This window comes from Peromyscus eremicus, chromosome 3 (genome assembly GCF_949786415.1).
Source record: "Peromyscus eremicus chromosome 3, PerEre_H2_v1, whole genome shotgun sequence".
NCBI lineage: Eukaryota > Metazoa > Chordata > Mammalia > Rodentia > Cricetidae > Peromyscus > Peromyscus eremicus.
Genome location: NC_081418.1, coordinates 34,072,876 through 34,090,866, shown reverse-complemented (window position 1 = coordinate 34,090,866; position 17,991 = coordinate 34,072,876). Strand labels below are relative to the sequence as shown.

Genomic DNA, 17,991 nt, shown 5'->3' with positions numbered 1-17,991 from the left:
TGTGGGGCTGGCAGGTGAGAGAGATTTATCCTGACTGTGGGCCAGGCAGGAAAACTCTAGCTACAAGATGGAGCCCATTAGAAGAAAGGGGACTGAAGGTATATATCTCATTAAGAATTTTCAGACTGAAAGTCCTCAGACTGGAAAAGGTGACCCATAAGACTCTGTTCTGTTCTTTGGCTTTCATCGCCGTCCCTCTGTTTTGTTTTGTTTTTATTTTTGTAGTTGATTCTTGTCACACATAGCATTGGTGAAGGATTGACTTCTTACCATGTCTAGACTTGAACTTCATTGGCTTAAATTAAACAACAGCAAACACTAACTCCAATCACAGATAATGAGTTGTCCACAAATTGTATAAGAACATCTAGGAATGCGATAGAAGGTCATGGAGCCTTGTATGACCACAGCCCTGTGCAGATACGTGAGGATGCACATCTGCTCAAAGACTCCCCCACAAGACCCAAGGGAGAGAGACAACTAGAAAACACAGGAGTGAGTTGGAAAAGAAAGGAGTCATACCATTTAAGCACATGGGGACAGTAATAGTGCTCAACTTTTCCAGTTATACTAGTTAGTCAATCCTTCATCTTAAAAACCAATTTAAAAGGGACTTCCAACGTTACTAGTATAAATTATTCTGACCATTACCTCTCTTCTCAACTTCCATTCCTGTCCACACACACAGATTTAGATTATTATCGTTAATGTGGGTGAGTTGGATAACATCAAAAGACACAAACTAATGGCCTCTGGGTTGAATCTGATCTTAGAATTTTATTTCTTTGTTTGTTTGCCATGTGGAGTGTTCCTTTTTAAGGCTTAGTTACCAACATATAATCCTGGAGAGATCTTCCGTTAAAATCCAAATCTTTGGTTTCTTTGGAAGAATCAGATCTGACACCACTAAGCCAGCATTCCAAAAATGGCCACATTTGCCCAGAGTGGGCAACTTCACTTTCAACAGGGCAGGCACTGCTTTTGCAACAGGGCTTTGCACCCCCTTGCCTCAAACTTGGCCTAATTCTGTCATTCATGTTAATCCACCTCTGCATGGATCAATGTTTGCAGCTTTTTGTAGTTTGCCAGACCTGTTTATAGGCCTTTCAACATATAAAGAAGCTGCAAACCTTGAGAGGAAGAGAAGCTAATGTATGCATATTCTACAGAGCAGTTAGTGGGAAATTATTGGGGCAGAACATGATTTGATAATGAAGATATCCACAGCTTTGCTAAACATTTTGTGTGTGTGGCTGAATATGTTTCCTCACTTGCCTTCATGCGTGAAATTCTACAGCACTTAAAGATCAGCCCTTTGTCTAACAGTTAACATCATGAGGGTCAACACCAGACAGAGCTGGTCTTACATCCAGGCCTACCCTTGCTTACTGTGATGACTGTGCCCTCCCACATGGTTATCATATGTATTAAAGTGAGTAAGATGTGGCAAGAATGATATTTGGCACATAGGAATTCATCATGTTAGATTGCCTACTATGTGAGGTTATTCCCACACTAATTTCCATTGAGGAAATATAATTTTATTTCTCCAGTAACTGCTACTATGATGTCCCACAGACCAACCTGTCCCCTTTCTTAATGGGCTTGGCTTTTTAACTGCAATCAAAGTCCTATATCATCATCCTTTAGTCATTTCCACTTATTAAAATAGGCTTACTTTCATGTTATGTTGGATCTAAAGCCCTCCTCAGGCAGATTAGAGTTGTTGCTCCATAGCTTATGGTGGGTGGAGACGTACATTGTTTAATAGGATGGGAATACCTCTCCCATTAGAGTGAAACCTACATAATCAGGGTGTTGTGTGGAATCTGAAAAGCATTTAGTCAAAGTCCCAACTCTGCTTACCTTAAAATAGGGAGCTTAAATGGTCATATGTCAGAGATGGGAAGATGGAGAGACAAATAATGAGCAGGATGCTATCTATGAATATTCACTATTACCTTAAGAGAGGGGGGGATTATGTGGCAAGGATGTGGACAGCTTGTAGGAGCAGTGAATAGAGTAGCCTTGGCTCACAGCCAGCAATGACACAGGAACCTTAGCTCCATAGCTGAAGGGATCGAATTCAGTCTCCACCTTGGGTGAGCTTCGGAGTGGATGCTTCTTCAGGACCTCTAGAATTCAGCCTGGCCAACATATTGATCTCAGCTTGTAAGCCCCAAGGAGAGAACTTGGTCAAATTGCCTTCATGCTTTTTAGTTACAAAACTTTGAACTAGTAAATCAATGATGTTTTAAGGGGTGAAGTCTGGGGTGAATTGTTGTCCAGCAATGGAAAAATCAGCACTGAAGGTTTGAAGATGGCCACACCAGTCTTTCTCATATATTGTCTCTCAATTTATCCCCCTTTATCTAAAGTAGAAAGAAGGGCAAGGGGAGATAAGTCTCTTGTCCAGGCTCATCACTGTTGGTCTAGCTCATGATTTATACTTGATGTACATGGGAGTAGCTGCTTAGGATATTGGAGTCTCAGTCACCTTGTCTGGCCCATCCTGACTCGCAGTTTGGGGTGCTTCTCCCACTTTGCCTGTGTGTGTTGGGGGACATTTTATCACACTGTGTGAAGATGTGTCGCTGTTTTACCTTGCTTGTCTAAGGCACCTAATTGGTTTAAAAAAGAGCTGGACTTCCAATAGCTAGGCAGGAGAGACTAGGTGGGACTTTCAGGCAGAGATAGGAACCCTGGAAGGAAGAGAGGAGGATTCACCGGCCAGATACATAGGACATTATGGAGGAGAGGGAACAGCCATGTGGCAGAAAGTAGATGAATATAAATGGGATAATCTAAGTTATAAGAGCTCGTTGGGAATGAGCCTAAACTAAGGCTAAGCTTTCATAATTGATAATAAGTCTCCATATCATTATTTGGGGACTGGTGGTCCAAGAAAGTCTGACAAGAAAGTCCAGCTACACCTCTGTACAGAACCACGTTTCTTAGGCTTTCTAGACCTTTGAATGTGTGTTCTGTGGTTTGGACAGATAACATCTCTAGTTCCTGAAACTTCAGGGATGATCTTTAGAACTTCCTAGGCCGAGGGATTTCTAATAATTTCTCGGCAAGCTTCTTCTCCCTTTCTCAAAGTTCCAGACCATTCCTCAAGCCCTGTGACTAGGCAGGCATCCACCAAGATGGCAGTCTCTCTCTCTTGAAGTTATCTCCAGACTTCCCAGGTGATTACTTCAGGGAGAAGAAACTGGGTCCATTTCTTTCCCCAAGGAAGTGGAGGAAAGGAGGCACTCTCAGTGAGAAGTATTCCTCAGTGGTTGTCTTCTCTGCCCCCTTAAGTATCTTTAAGCTGCTGAGTACACAGAAAAGTCTAAGGCAAGGAAAGAAAAAAAAAAAGTCTTCTAATTCAGATGACCTACACCAAAATAACTTTAAAATAGAATGCATTTGAATTGGTCTATATAATTTAACTTAAAAAAAAATCTCATTCCAGGAGTTGTAGTAGATAAAAGAGATTAAAGACCTAGGTTTTGACCTAAGAAAACGAGTACTTATGTGCTCGTGTGTATACTAGAGACACTTATGGAGTACAGCCGCGGGGGTGGGGGAGACTCAGCAACAGAGTGTTAGCTGTGTTTGCTACCTCAGGTGCTACAGCAGAAGACCTATCATTACCTTACCGTCTTGACCCACACTGAGCTAACAGGTAAGGGATGGACTGAAACAGAATTTGGATGAGGCTGCTGGTGTTTCAGAAAACATAAAAGGTAGGCTCACTAAAGAAAAACAGTTTAAACAAAGCATTTGAAGCACAATACATGTATGTTCTCTCAAAGCCCTTCTTGGGGTGATGGATCCACGCATTTCTATTTTTTGAAGTAGAAAAACAAACAGACTGAAACAAAGGGAATTTTCATTTCACTTTGATTTCTCCCAAATTGGGATTTCATTGAAAATGGATGGATATCCTTCCACTTGCAAATCCCCTCTTGCCCAAATTCTTGGAAAATCTGAATTTTCCAAATCAGAAGGATAAACTGTACACATGCCTTTTTCTCCTTTCGAATGTGAAATTTAGAATTTATACCATTTTTATTATACACGATAAAAAGCAAAATCTTTATTCTGTGGGTCTGAAAAAGCAACTTTTGAAGTCAGATGTATTTATCAACATACTCATTAGAGGCATTTTTCCCCCTCCAGTTTGGAGAGAGCTTGAAAACCAATACCAGTATGGTTTAGATAGTCATAATTGTTTACACATGTCTCAGTAACAAAATATATTTGGGGGGTGGCACTTTACTTTTAGGATTTGAGACAGCTGGAAATTATTATCATTATGGTTTAAAATGTTCCAACTGGATAATGGTGTTAAAAAGAATATAACATTCCAGAATGTTTCCTCCTAGCACGGAACACAGATAATTTTGTTAGATTGAGTGTTGAGTTATTTACATTCGGATTGGCTGGTCTAATACATGTGAAGAAGTCTGAAGAAATAGGTTCCTTCATGTAGCATCACAAAGAAAATGCCTATCCCTCTTGGTTAACAGTACTATTATTGTTGTACAGAAAGCTTTAGTGGCCCGTTTAGATAGTATTTCTCCTATTGCGGTGGCAAAATCTAATTAAATCTTTAAGAAGTAGGACAACTTCTTTAATCATAAATATATTAAATACCTTAGAGAAATACAAAAATTCTTTTCATATTTGCTTCTCAAAAAAGAAAAGAAGAAAGAAAAAGATGATTAATAAGGGATTCTGTGGCTCCCTCAACCTGTTTCTTCTAAGCAGTTAGGCTATGTTAAGAGCCAAGAGGGAGCAAGGTTCAAAGGAAATTCATCTAACATTTGTGCTCTGGCTAAGAAAGGGGGTGAGAGGCTGCCCATGTGGCCAGTTGGCAAGGAGGGCAGCATGCCAGGCCAAGGAGTCTGTGATCACAGATGGACTTAGCATGGGAGAGACGATGCCAGAGGCCCAGGCGGGGCAGGCTATTTTGGGGGCTTTGCACGAATCATTTGTTTTCATTTGTTGCCAGTTTTGACAAAGAGAAATATTTACTTAGCTCCACCCTATCAAAAATGAAAGCCATCAACAGCACCAGGAATTGGTATAATAATTATATCTTATATGTTGATCCCACGGCCTGCAATTATTTATTTACCGATCACCTACTAGGGGCTTACACATGACCAAGGTAAGTCTCATCTTTGGAGACAGCATCCCAGGATGTTTTTTATAAAATTTAGAACTCCTCTGACTATACTGCATTCTTCTCATGAAAATCTTATCATTTTTATATTTTGTGATACCAAAATATTTCTCACTAATTCTTAGCAAATAGGGGCATGGAATAGCTAGTCCTTTGGTACAATGATGCCATGGGTGGAGTGTCACAGTGGCTGCCCGCCACTTACTGATTGGATCTGAGCCTTGCTCCATGGGACGGAATCCATGCCTTTTTCTGTGAACTCAGTCAAAGAGCACGTGGCTGAGAAGATCATAGGCCCCAGCCTGGAATATACTGCTATTGTTTTGCTGAATGACTAAGTCATGTTATCAAATGGCCTTCTCAGCGCACGTATTTATCTCCATGGATCAGGGGTACACTCAGCCTTCATCAGAGGAATTTCTTACTGCAGCAGGAAGTGATTAATGCAGAAACCAAGACCCGGCCAGAGCGCAGAGAATCAATGATGATGGGGAGCTCAGCCCTAAGTGGGAGAGTGGTGTTGCCTTCTCCAGGGTTGAGGCAACATCCCTGAAGAAGAGGCAGAAAGAATGTGAGAGCCGAAGTGAAGGAATGTGGAGCAAATTTCTTCTGGCTAGGGTCCAACCGCTGTACTCATGAACTCCCCGCAGCCGTGGCTATCAGCACAAGACCTACTGCACAGACTGGGCCCATGAGCGTTTCATCCCGGATGTGGGAAGGGCCCATTACAGACTGTTGACAATTACCAGTTGTTGGGAAAGGACCGACCATTTTGCTCAGTAGGATAGCCACTGGTACGTTGTCCTTGCTCCAGTACATGGACTCCCATCCACGCTTGGTCGAGAAATTCTGATTAAACTCAGACACAAAAAATTAATACCTGAAAGTAGGAGGGGTCTGAGAACAGGGATTCCAGATGGAGAGAGATGTGAGAAGGTAATGGGGTAGAGTAAAAATGACTGGGATTCATTATATCAGTGTCTGAATCTGCTAAACAATTCTAAATTAAAAAGCAGGGACTCCTTTTAGTTAAGGGAAGTAGTTATCCAGTTTGTAATATGTCACCGTCTTGTCAATTTAGAATGACTAGTTCTGCACTAGGTACTTTCTGGAGGGTACAGAGCTGGCCCAGCAAGCCCAGGGATACGGCTGGCTTCAATTGTCTCTCCCTGTAAGGCACAACTACACACTGCCCGGAGGCTCCACAGTTCCACATACATTCTCTTCCTTCTCTGGCACAGATGAAGAGAGACCACTGGTCAACTGGATGAACATTGAGTCAGCTATTGAGGCTTCCTTCCCCATCAGTGATCTCCTCACGAAGAAGCTTAGTGAGGCATCAGAACACCACACTCAGCAAGCTGTGACTTCAGAGCCCTGGTCAGTCCCACATCGAGGGTCAAGCTCCTCCACTCACTTACTCCAATTAATACTTTCAGCCATTCAGGGCCATCTCCTATGTGTAGTGGTTACAGGTCCCTCGGCACAGCCCATCCGCAAGACCCTGTCCCGTGATCTTTCCATGGAGTTAAGAATACACGTTCAGTGGATTATGTCCTACTTGATTTAGGATTTCCTTTTAAAAGGCCAGCAAGATAGCTTAGAGCAGTGATTCTCAACCTTCCTAATGCTGTGACCCTTTAAACCAGTTCCTCCTGTTGTGGCGGCCCCCAACCATAAAATTATTTTTGTTGCTACTTCATAACTGTAATTTTGCTATTGTTTGAATTATAATTTAAATATCTGATATGTAGGATACCTAACATGAGACCCCTGTGAAAGGCCCATTTGACTCCAAAGGGGTTGTGACCCCCATGTTGAGAACCACTGGCTTAGAATATGAATGTGTTTGCCACTAAGCCTGAGTCTGATCCCTAAGACTGACATGATTGAAGGAATAAAATGGCACAACAAAGTTTTCTCTCTCTCTCTCTCTCTCTCTCTCTCTCTCTCTCTCTGTCTCTCTCTCTAAATGTAATAAAAATTAAAATGATCTTTTATAGAAAAAAATAATTAACTCTTTGTCCAAAGTCTTTTGGAAACTTGCGTCTGTTTTAGTGATCTTGTATAAGAATGCCATATTGTGGCCAATAAAATAGCTTTGAAGTAGTTCTGGGACCAGATTCAAAGTAGACTTTGTCCTTAAGAGCTAGGCAATATCAGCAAGTTTTCTGAGCCTTCATTTTTGTACCTGTGGAAAACTTATGAAATTGCATACCTTGTGTTTTATTTTGAAATTTGAGTTCATAAACTTTAGGCAACTAAAATAGCACCCAGCACATAATAAGTATGAAATAAGATTGAAATAATCACTATAGACACCCTTTAGGGCTACACTCACCTAGTCTGGGAAGATGTGTTCACATTTGGGAAATATTCCCTAAATCACTTAGAACAAATTCTTATTTTTAAAAAGCAGGAGAGAGCCATATAGTGTAGGCTGAAATTATGATGTGAAAATGTTCCCTCATTTCTTACTAGTTATGAAGTAGTTTAGGTACTTGTGCAATAACACCTTAAAATGATGGTCCATACAACGAAAATAGGATTTTATGGCGGCCGTATCTTGTGGCTAATGGTAGCACGGTTATCTTCCACTGCTTACTTATGAAATGGTGCTGACAACATGGATCTCAACACAGTATACTCTACCAGATAATGTCTGTGAAGCTTGTTTCTGAGTTCAGTAAAGAAATCCCTCTCAGTAAACTGCTTGTAGAATCAAACTTATCTCAGTGCTCGCCTGCCAAGCACTTTACCAAAGAAGCCATCACCCCAGCCCCAAATGATTGCTTGCTCTCTCCCTCTCTCTGACAGGGTTTCATCTAGGCCAGGCTGCCCTAGAACTTCTGATTCTCCTGCTCCAGCCCCCAAGTGCTAGATTACAGGCATGCACTATCATGTGCAGTTTTTATATGTCCTGCTGGGGACTGAGTCTAGGGCTTTGCACATGCTAAGCAAGCTCTCTACCAACTGAGCTACATCATTTTACATGTAAATTTGAGTATAAGCAAGTTGAAAACTTTCAATATTTACTAGACATCGTTTAAAAAAAACTTTGCCTTTTTACTAAGCTAAAGACTTATTTTTGCCTATATTTTTTAAAAATGTATTTAAATATATGAGCACTTTCTATGCTGAGGCATAGCTCCAAGATTTCCAAATACTAACCCAGTTTTTCCTTAAGACATTCTTTAGGACTAGTGTTTCTATTACTACATGCAAGTGAGGAAAGTATCTAGATTTTCCCACAAGCAGTAAGTGGTGACTCAGCTCTAGACAGTACACATAGTATTTTGATAACAATATGGAAAACAGGCAATGGTGGCACACACCTTTAACCCCAGCACTCGGGAGGCAGAGGCAGAGGCAGAGGCAGAGGCAGAGGCAGAGGCAGAGGCAGGTGGATCGCTGTGAGTTTAAGGCCAGCCTGGTCTACAGCTCGAGTTCCAGGACAGCTAGGGCTGTTACACAGAGAAACCCTGTCTTGAAAAACCAAAAAAAAAAAAAAAAAAAAAAAAAAAAAAAAAAAAAAAAAAAAAAAAAAAAAGAAAAACAAAAACAACAAAAGCAATATTTAAGATGGATTATTTCACTTGATAGGATTCCTCTCTCCCTTGAAGCTTCAACACCTCTGAAACTCAGATCTTTTAATTTTACCAGGAACTTCATTTTAAAATACAGTTTCAGGTCAAGAATACCACATGTAATATTACTTTTCCAGATTATTAAACTACTCAAATGGTTATATTATCTTTTCTACATTGTTAAACAACAAGGTCCAAGCAGAGGGCTACTGCATAAAAATGAACGAACAAACAAACATTGAGTCCAGGAGCAATGTTTTAAACATAGTGCTACCTAAGAAAAGGAGTAAGAGTGAAAAAGAAAAAGAGACCTGTTAGTAGGACTTTTAAAAGAAAGTAAAACTGGACATGCTGGCACAAGCCTTTAATCTCAGCACTTGGGAGGTAGAGGTAGGTAGATCTCTGCATAGTAAGACCCTGTTTCCAGAAAAAGAAAGACAGAAAGGGGGAAGGCCAGGAGGGAGGAGATGAGGGAGAAAAGGAAGAGGGACGGAGGGACAGAGGGACGGAGGGACGGAGGGACGGAGGGACGGAGGAAAGCATCTTGATTCTGTTTTTTCAGAACACAAACCAAACCGGCCTAGGACCCCACAGTTAGTGAAGTCACCTGCAAGATAGACTCCATTCTCTACTCTTTTTCAATCAACACACACCCTTGGAAGGAAACGGCACAGTTGAATGCATGTGGAAATTTTCTCGGCATTACCTAATTGAAACATTGGCCAAGTGTTCTTTGAACAAAAATTGAATTATTCATTGTAGTCTGCTAGAAGAAAGCACATCTGTGTCTCTTGCTAATGACAATATAAATGGCCTTAATGATAGATGATAAGTTAGTGTGTGTTTTCAGAACACCATCACCTACAGCTCATACATACTTAATGGGTCTGTGAGAGGAAGCAATGACTATGTAGATCCTTATAGGTGATTGCCTCTCCAGTAAGCATTACATTTAGTAGCATTTTGCTTTGAAAAACATAACATCATTAAAGGTCCGCACAGGATTCCAAAGCACCATGTTGTGACAAAGTGCACTGGTTGGTTTTGTGTGTCATCTTTGACACAAGCTGGAGCCATCACAGAGGAAGGAGCCTCAGTTGAGGGAATGCCTCCATGAGATCCAGCTGCAAGGCATTGTCCCAATCAGTGATCAATGGAGGAGGGCCCAGCCCATTGTAGATAGTACCATCCCTGGGATGGTGGTCCTGGGTTCTATAAGAAAGTAGGCTGAGCAAGCCAGAGGAAACAAGCCAGTAAGCAGCACTCCTCCATGGCCTCTGCATCAGCTCCTGACTCCAGGTTCCTGCTCTGTTTAAGTTCCTGTCTTAACTGCCTTCATTGGTGAACATCAATGTGGAAGTGTAAGCCAAATAGACTCTTTCCTCCCCAACTTGTTTTTTGGCCATGGTGTTTAGTAACAGCAATAGAAACCCTAAGTAAGACACATAAATACTATTTTTATATTCAAGCCAGAAATGAAACAATTATATGTAAATAGTTCACTATCTAAATAAAGTAGGCATTCAATAAATTGAATGTTAATAATACATGTTTACATAAGAGATGATATTATCCTTATTATATTTGTCACTTGCGATTATTCTGCTTTAGATTTTGACTTTCTAGGACAGAGAAATTTATCGAGGAGTTTTCATAATTTTGAAATAGCATAATGCCTTGGGAATGAATGCCATTTCTTGAGTTGGAGGTTCAAAATTTTTACCAGGTACTCCAAGACATGCCTTGTGTGCTCCTGACAGTGAAGGACCACTGGCCCAGAGGCATCCTTTGCTTTCCCTTGTCCTGTGGAAAGCCAAACCGTGTGGCTTACCATGGCTCTTTCCAGTAAGTCATGTTCTACTGTTGGTTTGGTCCCTTTCCTGGTGAAAACCTTTGGCAGAGTTCCTTTGTACTTTAGAAACAGAAAAGGATGTGGAAAATGTGAGATAAAAATGCTGGGGACCCTTCTGAGCAATTAAATCTGGCACAAAGTGGGAGCTGGGATTTGAAGTTATTGAAGAGACCCTCTTGTATACTTCTCTTTTGCTATGGTATCCTCCAAAGTTTCGAATGCCATATTTGAAATCTAGTTACTCCAGAGTGTTTTTAGAGACACAAATGGAAACAACAACAAAAAGAGCACCCCTTCCCTCAAGTTCTTTTCTATTTCTTCGTCCAGCTTAGAAATCAGAGCACAAGTTCTCAGACTGCTAGAGCAAACCCTTCAAGCAAACCGAGGAAATAAAATAGAAATTTTCATTCTAGATGCAACTGTCATGCCCAGACTTTTCTGACTGATACACTCCTTTCAGGACAGAGAGGGAGGCTTATGACACTCGGGAGGTAGACAAGATGTCTTCCAGAAAAGCAGCAACTTGGGATATTCTTGAAGGCCCCTCCTCAGCTTTATGAGAAGAGTAAACGACTGCTGTGTGAGGGGACTTTGAGCTGCCCAGAGGAGATTTTGAGGACTTGTGGAGCTGCCTGCAGGTTGTGCAGAGAGCACCCAGGTTACAGCTCTCTGAGATGTTGCCCCTGGTTCAGATGGGCTTCTTGGTGATCCTCCTGCTTTTGAGTCATCCCTGCTCCTGGTAGTACATGTTGGACTTGGTTGCCATCATTACTTTGGTCTGTTGTGGGGTCACTGTCTAGAGTGAGAGATGTGTGTGTTGTGTGTCCCCAGGAAGAGCCTCTCACACATCACATTGGAAGTAAGGGAGATCCACTTTCTTCCACATGGCACTGGACCTCCTAGGCTAACAGAGAAACAAGTTTATTTCTAATAATGGAAGCAGATGTGGCTTAGGAAGACACATAGAACAGATGTGGCAAGCAAAAGATTTGATTTAAATACTAATTCATCTGACCATATGTTATGCATTGGGTGAGTGACATCACTCTTTCACCAACACAGAATGGCCATGTAAGTGCTAAGCAGATTGTGAATTAAAGGGTACCCCTCCTATCATCACATGCTTCTGAAGAAACTGAACTCCATGCAAAGAAGGCCATGACTTGAATATATATAAATGCCTCCTGCCTATGAAGAAGTCCTTCACACTCAAAATGCCAGGTGACATACTGCATATGGAAAGAATTCTGTCCTTCCCTTGGTACTATGTGGGATTTTGAAGGAAGTTCATAAAAGGCATTCAGTCTACAGATGTAAGTGTGCAAACCCAGCAAGGATAAGTGTTTAAGCCAAGAGTTTTTCTAGACAGGGTTTTTCTGTGTAGCTTTGCAGACCAGGCTGGCCTCGAACTCACAAAGATCCACCTGCCTCTGCCTCCCGAGTGCTAGGATTAAAGGCGTGTGCCACCACTGCCCGGCAAGCCAAGAGTTCTTAATAAAGCCTGAGTCATCAATAATGAAATGGGTTCGGTCACCACAGATCCTTCACAGTGAAGTGAATGAATAGGCTCACTCTCTGTTAGGCACAAGGTTTAGGGCACACAATACTTTCCCAGCCTATGATGACATTTGAACATCTGAGCCTACTGGAGCAGGCTGTACTAAGCTGTGATGCCCGGCAGTTAGTGTGCTAAATTAATTTGAAAACTTTGGTTTAATTTTTGACTCTGGCGGCAGGAAGGGCAGAGGACACACACCACAATACATGTGGAGAAGTCAGAGGACAACGTACAGAAGTCAGTTGGTGCTCTCCTTCCTTTATGTGGTCCAAGGGCTCAAATTCAAGTTGTCAGGCTTGGCAGCAAGTGCTTGACTGCTGAGCCATATCACTGGCCCCTAAGTGAATTTCCCACAAGGTAGTTTCAAGGCATGGAGGATTTGACAGGATGAAAACCCACTGGAAGTTGAGGAGAACATGTAGCAAAAGCCCACTCTTGCCACTGATTACATAGAAAGCCTGGACCAGGTTTCTAACCACTTCTAAAGTCTTGGCTTCTCAGTATATTTTTCTAAAATGGCAGAAGGAAGATTTTTTTTTTTAATTTACCCATGACCAGGGTTACAGGTGAATAAAACAAGATGGCGAGGTGTTTGGTTAAGGCTTGGTGCACAATGAAGTTCTACGGACGCTGCCTTAGGGCTTCTGCCGCTGCCTCTTCTGCACCCGCTGACTTTCCTCCAGCACACAGTGTGTGAGAGGAGCATAGGGCGGAGCAGGTGCTTTGAACTCATTAACATTTGAGAGTGTGCCACAGTAGCACGGATGCATGCCATCGTGGGGAAACTGGTAGACTGAAGTAGGTAAGATAACTAGTGGATAATCACTCAGTAAACTAACTGGCATTTTATAAGTAATTGTTGATAAATACACCCCTATTCTCTTAATATAAATTTTTGTTAAGACATTAGACAAGCATCTCTATGAGCTACTTTATAGTATTTCTCTGCGGTTCTAGGAGGGTGCAAAAATAAATGAGAGAATTATAAAGCATTTCTAAACTCTGAATTGGAGTCATTTGTATAGAATTTAGTAGCGTGGCATCTAAGTGGCTAATCTTTCTTTTTATAAAGCAGCATATGCCAGTTAATGAAATGCATAGCCAAATGCTGAATGGTTTCACAAATACCATTTTCTCTTTCCTCAGTATTTCCCTCTTTGTGTATAATAATCCACTTTAAGATAAAAACGGTTCTAGCCAATACATCCATGGAACACGGTCCTCTAGGCTTCTGCTGTATGACCTTCCTGAAGACCTTATTTATGACTCTCTCCCAACATAGTGCTTTGGAGGCAAAATGTACACCAGACTGTAGATCAACTACACAAATCAGTTTCTGTGGAGTTATTGTTATCCATTTCAAAACTTTGATTTGGAAAGAGGTAGTAAAAGAAATACTTTTCCATGTGTATTTCAATTTCCTTTGAACATAAATATATTTTATTATTTCCTAAACATGACATTTTCCAGCCACAGTAACAGTTTATTTATTACCTTCTAAACCTTTTTTTTCTTAGCAGTGAAGCCTTACACATTTATGGATAAATCTAAATGCAGTAACAATCTAAGTGTGTCAGTCGCATGATGGTTTTAGGTTTCATTAAGAACATGTTTTCTATAATTGAACGCACATTTGTGATTGTAGTAATTACACTAGGCAGAAAAGATGACTAGCTAGTGAGCAGAACTAGAAGTAATTAAAATGTAAGGATGATGAAATATGAGAATGAGTCTCCAGCAGACACCATTTAAGGAATACCTGAAAGCCATTCACACTCGTTTAACATAGTGTTACTCAGGGAAGAAAGCATATTGCTTTAAGTATCATGCTTTTCATTGGTATTGATCCCTCCCCAAAGGAGACATTGGCAATCTCTGGGGACATATATTGTCACCACTTTCAGAAGGGGTCTACAATAATGTTCAGAGATAGTTATCTTGCAAATTGTCCATGTCCAAATGTCAGTGGTGCTGGGCTTGAAATAGGTGGCCCAATCTAACTATTTATATTAATTATATAAAAATTTCCCTCCTTACCTACAATGACTAAAACCACTTTGGGACAACTATATACAATTTCTATTGTCATAACCATAATTGAAATAAAGATATTAAGTAATTTCAAATAGTTTATTATGGTCAATTACATATTTAGTAATGCTTGGACATACAAAGGACACAAAATAGCTTATAATTTAAAGATCTTATCATTCACCAAAACACCATGGAAACTGGCTTTTAACCAACTAGTATGCTTTATAGGTCTGCTTTCTCTTCCCTGCTAATCTTCTGGTGAAACGGTAAAGTGAACAGTTGATTCCCAGAAGGAAGAGAACAAGGGGAAGAGAAGTGAGAGGTTTGATGGCACCCAAATTGAACTGTCCTGTTTTGGTTATTTGAAAGTGGGTTACTTTCTGTATTTGCTATGAACTGAATGACTCCCAAAGTTTATGTGTTAAAACAACCCCACTGTAGAGTATTGGGAGGTGGGATCTTTTAGGATAGGATTTTGTCATGAAGGCTGTGCCTTAGTCCTTGTAAAAGGACTGGGGCCCCTGTGGAAGGGTTAGTGTCTCATCAACAGCTGAGGCCCTTATCTTGCTCCTTGGCTCCTCCCCACATGGAACACAGCCTGCGTCCTTTTTCCCTCTACTACCGTGGGAGTATCCAGAGGCCTTGACAGAGTTCCAAAGACATGATATTGAGACTCTCAGCCTCTAGAACTGTGAGAAATAAACTTCTATTCTTTATAAATTACTAACTACAGGCATTTTGTTATAGCAACATGAATGGACTAAGACATTAATTTTAAACTGAACAATAGAGACCATAAACCAAAATCTAATTTGAAATGCAAGGAGAAGTTGCAATTTCCCTTTTTTACTGGAAAATAAAATGTGATCAATGTTTAATTTCTTCCCTTTTAAGCTTGCATGTATAAGTTTGGGGACTGATATTAAACAGTTTATTTTTCTGTTTAAACATATTAAACATAACTTAAAAATAATGTGCTGTGGACTTTAATCCTAACAATACAATAGCAGAAATGGGGCGGGGTTGGAAGAGTAAACATTTTAGGTTTTGTGATATATATCTGCCTTGCTATTAGTTTAAGTCGGATTCTTAAGAACCTAAGAATTGGTGATTAGGAATCAATCCCTCTCACTTTCTATGCATCTGAACCTTTGTGATTTTATCAGCACTGAAGCCTAAAGATGATTATGACCCTAAGCAGTAATCTTCATAGTCAATTTTGCTGGATTATTTGGATTTGTTTGCAAAGTGGTACCCCTGGGATTGTTTATGAGGGCTTTTCAAAAGAGGTTTAACTAGGAAGAGAAGACACAGAGCTTAAATGTAGGTGGCACCATTCCACAGCCAGGGTTCCAAGCTGAACAGAAGGAGAAGCTGAGTATCACCTCGCCCAGCCTTGATGCAGGGGGAGGAGCTTGGTCCTGCCTCAACTTGATATGCCATGCATTGTTGACACCCATGGGAGGTCTTATCCACTTCTGAATGGAGAGGGAGGAGGAGTGAATGGGGGGTGGTTAGGTGGGAGGTGGAGGTGGAGGTGGGGGTAGCGAGGAGGAGAGGGGAGGGGAGGAAATGGGAGGAGAAAAGGAAGGGGAAACTGTTGTCAGGATGTCCTGAGTTCAATTCCCAGCAACCACATGGTGGCTCACAACCATCTGTAATGAGATCTTGTGCCCTCTTCTGGTGTGCAGACATAATGCAGGCAAAATACTGTATGTATAATAAATAAATAAATCTTTAAAAAAAATAAACAAAAATTTGTAATTATATATATATATGTATATATATAATTTTTTTAAAGGAGATGCTTGGCTGAGCACCAGCATTCATCACTGGTTCCTGACTCTAAAGGAAATATGACCAGCTACCTCATGCTCCTGCCTCTGTACCTTCCGGGCCATGCTGGTGTACCCTCAAACTGTAAGCCAGAGTGAACTTTCTCTCTTCTCTGAGTTGCTTTTTGGTCACGTATTTTTGTAACAGCAGTGAAAAAAATTAACCAGCACAGGGGGTTTCTGGGTAGAATTGGAGGTGGAGCCTATGTGACACAGACTGACCCCACCTCCTGCAGGTCACATGGCAGCTCAGGCCTAGCTAAGCGTTGAAAGTAAGCTGCATTATTTGCCATACTTTTCTACTCACTCATTCGAGAATTTTTATAAATGAACGGTTAAAATACTATTGAACACTTTCCATGTTATAAAATATAGTACTTACTGAAGGACCACACATAGACTTTCAAGTAAGAACTCCTGGAAAGGATTCATAAATGACTGAAATAGTTTCCTGCAGTCGTCTGTGAGATTCATCCCACAAGAATTTTCTAATATTTTTCCTCATGTTATAGTAATAAGTATAATCCATTCTCTATGGCAATTGCTCGGTAATTAACTTGTTTCTGATCAATATGGTATTTGATAAGTGAGATATGTCTTGGAAAATAATCATTCAAACTTCCCTTCTAACATTGTTTTTCTTATTTTACTGAACTAAAATTTATATGAAAACTTGTCCAACTATTTCATATGTATTTTCTACATTACATAGATAGTATATAGTAAATTATATAAGTTTTAAGGGCACAGTTTTCATATATCTATATATCACTTGTTCATATAAGTAGCCATCACCCTGATTAGGATATAAGGCATTTCCTCAAAGAGTCCCTTCATGAATATGGGCATTGATAGCTCCCAGATAACAGCTGTTCTGGTCTCTATAATCCTGTTAATTTTACCTGCTTTTAAATGTCTATTAAACAGACACAATGTGTCTTTATATGTCTGGCTTCTCTCTGATGGAACAAACTGGGGTTAATAAAGAAAATATTGGAAGGGAAAACCATGACCAAAATATATTGTACGAAATAAAATTTAAATGAAAGAAATAAATTAAAAATAACAAAGGTTCTTACGTATGTGTAAGCGCAGGCATTAGAGAGGAGGAAGGGAGTATCAGGGAAGGACAGCACCACATGCACTAAAACAGACGTGGGCTTCGGAAGAGTCACCTGGCTTCCCTTTTACTTACAAAAATGGATTGATAACTTTCAGTTGTTTGCTTTGCTTTACAATACTCTTTACAACAATGTAGAATTCCCTCTGATTTTATGAGAATTCCTGAGGTTAAGATTTATATTTCCTTAGGAAAAAAAAATCTACGAAATGAATAACCTTATGAAGTGGTATTAAGCTCTTGGTAACAGATGAGGGAGAAGGGAAGGACTGTAGTGTCTGGCCACTAAATGACTATATAAACAATTGTGGGGTTCTTCCCAACCACGAAGGCCCGGGGGGGTCATAATCCTGTTTGATCCTCTCTACTGCAAAGCTCCTGATAACGAGCGCATCCTTTTGACACTGTGTGAGTATATTTGTGATTATACTTTCTGGATGAATTAGGAAGTACATGCTCAGAGTTCTAGCTCCTACCTGTCTGTCATCATCTGTTGGTATGGTATGAGGTGATGTAGATGGTTATGTATGTACTATACTTCTTTAAGGAAAAGAAACTGTAAGGAAAAGCTGACGAAAAGGCAAAGTCAGAGGGTAATAGAAATTCTCCTCCCTAACCAGTAAGGCTACAAAGTGGAATGTGTTTCTCAAAGGAGAAGCCACAGCCTTGAGAAGTGATTAAGGTCTGAGACATAAATGAGAAATACATCTATGCCAAGCAAATTTCATTTCGTAAGTTTCTCTCTCTCTCTCTCTCTCTCTCTCTCTCTCTCTCTCTCTCTCTCTCTCTCTCTCTTTACAATAAATTCCATTGGATCCAGTTTAAA

General features: G+C 40.5%; 1 protein-coding gene across 1 annotated transcript in view; it reads right to left on the bottom strand.

The window, feature by feature from the left end:
• The window catches only part of Cped1 (cadherin like and PC-esterase domain containing 1), a 273,880-nt gene that overhangs the window by 99,986 nt on the left and 155,903 nt on the right, over positions 1–17,991 (bottom strand). The gene's annotated exons all lie outside the window — the stretch shown is intronic.